Genomic DNA, 7,412 nt, shown 5'->3' with positions numbered 1-7,412 from the left:
AACAGGTTGTAGACATCTTCACAAAACCCATCTCCTCTTCTTTGTTCAATGAGTTATGAGACAACCTCAGAGTTGCAGAAAAATTCACTCTTTGTTTGAGAGGGTATGAAAGAGATAAGAGTTAGTTAGCTTTAGATGAGTCGGCATAAGTTGTTACAATTTTGTTACAAAATGAGTAAGAGTTAGTTGTTAGTTATACCAGCCAGCAAGGTAGTTGAGTATATAAACTCTTGTAATAGCTGGACTTATATCCAACTTCATTCATTTTCACTCTTTATCAATTTCTCTCTTTCTCTTCTTCTCTGATCATTATTATGAACTCTATCCTGATACCTTTATGGTATCAGAGCTTTAAGTTCAGTCATGACTTCTGCAAATTTGACCTTGGCACAAATAGCGCAAGCTTTTTTAAGCCCTATAGCAATGAAGTTAGATGAAGACAATTATCTGCCATGAAAGGATCAAGTGGATTCGATGATTTTTACCATTATTAGCTCTGGCCTGATACCTTTAGCTTTCATTTCAATGGTAGCAATCCAGTTCACACACAATAGTTGAGGTGATGGATATGCACCATCTCCCTTTGGAGGCATGATTTTCAACTTGATACATTACAACTGAATTGGATACATTAATGCACGAAAAATTATGAGAAAAATAACAGCTTTGGGCCTCCACCACCACTGTCTACATAGCCATAACTCTTAACTCCAGTGGACCTACGTAACTTTGAGCAATTCAAGATAAGACATGTAACACCCTAGTATTCAAATCCTTATGCTCGAGTCATAAGTCAATGATAATAAGATAGTACGAATCAAAGAGAAATTATAATACATATATAATTGGAATAAATTATTAAACGAGAAGCCNGCTAAGGTTATAGTAGTAAAAACAGTTGATAACAATTTCTATCTCTCCCAAATATACATCAAGACCTCTATAGACAAAGTTTCCAAAAGAATTATATATACGTATACATCATTAATTTTTCCAAAATAAAAGGGAGTGAAATCTAAATATATAAAATACAGAACAAAACTCAAAGTAGACTTCGCCGTCTTCCAGACGAACTCCAGCTCACTATGGAGCACTAGGACTTGCATTTGAAAAACAAAGAATATATATGGAATCAGAACCCCCAACCTATGAGTTTTTAGAACAGTAAAAATGTCAAATAAATACAATATAAGGTAATAGGAAACTCACTAAGCAATCTTATGCTTCCACACAATGGTCTTTCCATCTTAGATTCTCGTTAATCCATGATTAGGCAAATGTCCTAGAAAATTCTACTCTAATTCATTTTTTATCATTTTCTCCACAACTCTCCAAATTTCAACAGAACAGCCCTTAGATAGTTCAAATTCAACGATTATAAATCAACTCATCATACTTCCACCTAGAGTAAGTGGGACGAACCATTGCATCTACCTAAGGAGCTCAAATAATCTCATTCAATATTCATATTTATTATTCAATCATTTCATCATTTCATCTCATCAAGGGCAGCCCTAGCATCAACCGACACCAGCAAGAAGGACTTCTCAGTTATGCAAACACAAGCAAGACAAACAAATAATACACAAGTAAATTCAGGTAAAGCAATTAGCACATAATCATTTAATATGTACAGTTAAGCAAGTCAAGACAAATAGCAAACACAAACAAATCAAAACAAATGCAAATTATGTATGCCTGTCCTATGGCCGATGAGTCTTATCTGTCAGTTATACAGCCAAACCCAACATGTCTGGAGCAAGTGGAATCACTCCACTGCGTCTACCCAGACAAGTATATTTGGCAAGTGTAATCACATCTAGAAGCAAGTAGAATCACTCTACTACGGCAAGTGGAATCACTCCACTACATTTCAATCACATCTAGGAGCAAGTAGAATCACTCTTTTACGGCAAGTAAAATCACTCCACTGCATTTTTCAAGCAGGTACATTTCAATCAAACTCACTTTCATTTTCATAGTCATTCTCTTCATATCTCAATCATAATCAATCATTCATCACCTCTTAATATCATAATCATTCTCATCATATCTTAATCAAATTCATTCATCACACTCTCTCAATATCATAACCATCCTCATCATATCAAAATCAATCATTCATCATCTCTCACTATCGTAATCATCCTCACCATACTTAGTCATCATCAACCATTCTCATTTCTCACTATCATACTCATTCCCATCATAACTCTCATTACATTTAACCCATCTTCCCACAATTCACTCTCTCAACTCACTTGGTTTCGTTCCTAACTCCTCTACCTTCTATTACACCAACTCTAGACTTATAACAGGATTTATAGAAGTTTAGAAAGCTCAAAAAATGGTTAAAAATACAAAAATACATTTTCTACAAAATTGGATGGTTATGCATATGCATGCCTTCCGTGTACGCATAAGTCCAATTTTTTGCAGTGTCGCGTACACAGACCACAGTCGCATACGTGCCAACCCAAATCGTCATTAGATTCTCTTCACTCTCATATGTCCTCAAATTGTCACCTATAAAACTATGACATCACGCTAGAAAATAGTACGTTCCTTTACAGATTTTTCATGGAATACTCTCGTTAGAAAAATATTATGCAATTCAGAGGCACACAACTGGCTTATGTAAAGTTCTAGTGGGGTATTTCACTCACAAATATTATTTGGACTTACGTACCACTCCCAAGGAGCCAAGATAGTTGTTCTTGTCTTACCAATATAGGAGAAACGACATATTTTATTTAAAACTAAAAGGTTTGCCATGTTCTATGTGCCTATCTATATTTGTTTATGTCTTTATTAATAATGTATTGACCAATTTGAAATTGAGATATATAAATTTTGTGTATATAATAAGGTAGCAATACACAGTAGAATGGGAATGGAGTACATTGCCCAAATTGAAGTTAGATTTATTCTTCTTTAAAACGTTAAATGAATCTATGTCTTCTCTTTGTCCAAATTGAAAAAGAGTTACTAACTATGCTCAGTATATATAGTAATTAATTAGTATTAAACATATTTAATAAGTAGCTTTTAATTTTCTAATGACAACCTATCTACTACAGAAGAGATGATATAATTAAGGGTTAAGTACGATTTTGGTTCCGAACGTAGAGGTCGAAAATTTATTTCGTCCTCGGCCTTTTTTTCGCTACAAAATGGTCCCGAAAGTTTAATTCAGTTTTAAAATCGTTCTTTGAACAAAAATATCCCTCCCCTATTCTTTCCCAAAATCAACCAGAAGCAGAAGCGCAGAGGCATAAGCAAACACAGAAACAGAAGCAGGCAGAAGCAAAAAGTAGAAGCAGAATAACAACAATCAAACAACAACTAGAAAAACAACAACAATAATAACAATAGATAATAGAATCAGAACAACAACAAAAACAGAACCAAAAACAAAAATAGAAGCAGAAGCAACCAGAAGTATCAACAACAACAACAACAATGAAATAAACAAAAGCAAAACACCTTCCTTTAAATTTGAAAAATTAAAAAAGAAAATGATAAAAAAATTGAAACAGCACTGCAGGGACCTCGAGGTGGTGGTGAGGGAGGAGAGGTTGCGGCGGTTAACTGCAAATCGCGAGGGGAGGAGAGCTGCAGTGGTGGTGGTGGATCACGTGGAAAGGGCTACGGCAGCGGTGGCGACGCCGTGAATTGCAACAAGAACGGCGATGCGGTGGTGGCAGGATGCAAATCACGACGAGGAGAGAGCTGTGGTGGTCGACGGCATTGTGAATTGCGACGAGGGCAGATGTGTGGCGACAAGAACAACTTCCTTCCTCTCTTCTCTTTCTCTCTCCCTTTACTCTCTCCTTTCTTGCCGTTAGTGTGAGTATGTGCTCAGGAAGAAAGGAGCAGCAGCGGCGAGGAGCAGCGACGGCGTCCCGTGGAGATTCTCCACCTTCCCTTCCCCCTTTTCCCGTTTTCTTTATTTTATTTTATTTTATTTTATATTTTTTAGTTAAGGGTAATTTGGTAATAAAAATAAAAAATTTGATAAAAATGATGATTTTAAAATTAAGTTAAACCTTTGAAATTATTTTGTAGCAAAAAAAAGACCAAAAGTAAAATAAATTTTCGACATTTATATTAAGACCGAAATCACACTTAACCATATAATTAACTAAAACACACATTTGGTAGCTACTAGTCACTTAAACAAGGAGGTTTACTATTCATTGTGTTCACTTGTCACGTGATGTTTTATGTTATTGAGACCAACGGCCGCGGTTAGGAAGAGCTGTCAAATATAACATTCCAAAATCATTTCTTCTTTTATTTTGACCAAATTTTCCACCACGTGTACTCTTCTGCATTATAATTAACATTCACATTTTTAAATAAATAAAAGCTTTCTTATTTGAGGCCATAAATTTCTCCCAGGTCACACACACATCACATTTAATTTTTTTTTTTAACTTTGTGTTAGAAAAACACTTTTCATACTCGATATAGATAACATTGTTTGACTGTGTGCTGTTGGTTGAAATAATAATAACAATAGTAATAATAATTTACATGAAAAATAGGTATGTCTAATTGTCTATTTTGATTTTCTCTTGTCTAATAAAAATTTATCAATAAATAAAATAGATTGTTCCAATCATAATATAAAAATTTTATGGTTTTTTTATGGATTAATGGGTTGGTCATGATAAAATATTTTTTATATATTTATTTATTTTAAATTTTCTAAAAAATTATTGTTATTAAGCTAATTAAAATAAAAAATTTCATAATTTAATAACTAAGTAATCATAAGAAAAATGAATTAAAAGCTTGATTAATTATTTCAAAAATAAATTAAATATTTATTTAAATAAATATTATTTTCTTCGTCCTAAAAGCATAAACATATTGACATATACACAAAATAAATAAATAAATAAATAGCATAAACAAAAAGGCCATAATTAGTAAAATTTTAGACTAATAAACAATAGTACTTAGTCTTTCTTCCTTGTTGTTTTTTTTTGTTTCTTTTTTATAGTTAACCAAAAAAAAATTAGTGAGCAAACTACTGAGATGTATTCAAAAGATTTAAATACTAATTACTAAAAAAAATTAAATACTAAAAAAAATATTTCTTATTTTAGAAATCAACATAATAAAAACATTTTTAAAAATTTAAACATATAACAAAAATAATAAAAAAATATTTTTTTATATAAATAACAAACAAATAATGATCAACATTTTTAGTGAAAAAAAAAAGTTAGCTAGTGAACAAATATATGATAATGCAAGAAAAGAAATGTTGATCACTTAATATTCTTCTTAGTTGTTTTTTTTAGGATATTTTTATTATTTTAATCTTTCGGGAATATTTTTGTGGGTATCTAAAAATGTGTTGAGGGTATTTTTGAGAGTTTTTTCCTTAATAGGTAGGATTTATGATTAAGAATTAGGGTTTAATTTTTAGAATTTAAAAAGATTAACTGAAAATTTTGAATTTTTAGTTAAATTCTTTATTTAATGGCAGTTCTTCTAGTAAAATCAAAATCAAGAATCAATGTCATAAATAAATAAAGAAAGAGTATATAGAATCAAGAGGTTATTAGTCAAAAACTAAACAAAATCACATTAATTTATATCAATAATTAATTTTAAATTTTTTAAATTTAAAATTTAAAAAATTTAAAATTAATTAAATAAACATAATTAAAACCTATAAAAGCGATCATCTTTTCTCTCACATTAACCTATCTACCTCCAACATTCCTCTCTCTTTCTCTCACCAATGCTGCTGGAAGCGCCGGCGACTTCCATGTTCTCCGCAACGCCCTCAACAAGCACACCGACGCCGGAGGCTGCCACCCTAGTGCGACCACCTTCTACCCCGTCTTGAACATCCTAACGCGCTAGAAAGCCATAGACCACACGCGGCGCGTGGTGGATTTCATGTCCACGCTTGGCGTTAATGGCCTCGAGAAGATCGTTCTCAGAGAAGTTCGTGGCTTCTCCGTGGAGGTCATCATTCATTCTCATCAATCCAATCCATTCTCACATGCATTATGTGTGTTTTTCTTAATATAATACAATATGGATCTTGATGATGATGCAGGTATATTTGTACGGAAGTCAGGTTACATTTTGAAAGAATGATCTTGGAGAAGAATTACTATTTGTCAGTATTAATTATAAAAAAACATTCATTTAATATGAAAAAAAATCTTAATACTTAACAAAAAAAATATCAAATTATATTTTAGCAAAAATAATTAATATTTATAAAATTTAAAAAAAATATGAAATTTTTAAAGAAATAGAGACATTCACATTTGTCATACAAAAAAATTCGAAAAATATATAAAAGAATATCTATTTAGTATGAAAAAAAAACATTTTGATACTGAGCAGAAGAAACATCCATATATATTAACTCGTAGAGATTTTAAATTCACTCAAAGTATTTAGCTGATTTTTTGCTAATACCCTTTTGATTCCTAGCCTTGCTCATAAATAAATAAATCAATCGTATTATGAAAACACCAAACACACATACATACCCTCAATAGACTAGTTCTTGAATATTGATATATATGCTGATTAAGTCTGCAAGAGATTTAGTCTAACGAAATCTTAATTCTCAAAATTATCTATCTGAGTGCACAACATTAGTTTGGGCAAAGACAGTTACTTAGCTTGGAATTCAAGCATTCAACACAATAAAACGAATAATGAAGGTATATATATATAGTCAATAGCCACTGCATTGAAGAAGTAAAAGTTACCCACGTAAGTGAAACATTACGACAGTGCATACTGCATACTGCACATATAATATATATATGGTAAATGCTATCCTACCCTCTTTAAAATAACATGTAAGTTATCCTTTCGGATATGTCATATTTTAATTGGGTGTTTATTTTAACCTGAGTTACTTTAATCTCATGAGAGTTAATATCTTGAAAGACGGTAACGGCTAATAAGACGATGATACTTAGGAGACACAACAACGATGATAAAGGAATGGGGAGGAGTAAACGCAATTAGAGAGAGTTGGAATACTTTTCTGGAAGAATGATTTGGGAAGAGAAAACAAGACGCCCAATGAGACGGTGATTCTTGGGACGACGATGAAGGAGTACAACGGGGAAGAGTAAACGCAATTAGAGAGAGAATTTATTTTAATAAATATTAAACAAAAAAAATTAATTTTTTTTGTTTTTTTAATATTATCAATAAATTTGTATTATTTCTTGGATGGCAAGGTGATGAGTGAGACATATAGACCGCAATTGAGCCAATGGCTGGAAATTTTGAAGCGACCAATTCATCAAGACCTATCTAATTTATTTGTTCAGTCAACAAGACTTAAGTTTAATTTAATTATTCAACTTCCTTAGCTTAGATTATATTCTTTGATTTGATTAATTGATTTGACC

Source organism: Arachis duranensis, chromosome 1 (genome assembly GCF_000817695.3).
Source record: "Arachis duranensis cultivar V14167 chromosome 1, aradu.V14167.gnm2.J7QH, whole genome shotgun sequence".
NCBI lineage: Eukaryota > Viridiplantae > Streptophyta > Magnoliopsida > Fabales > Fabaceae > Arachis > Arachis duranensis.
The sequence above is the reverse complement of the archived record's forward strand: the minus strand, read 5'-3'. Positions refer to the sequence as shown.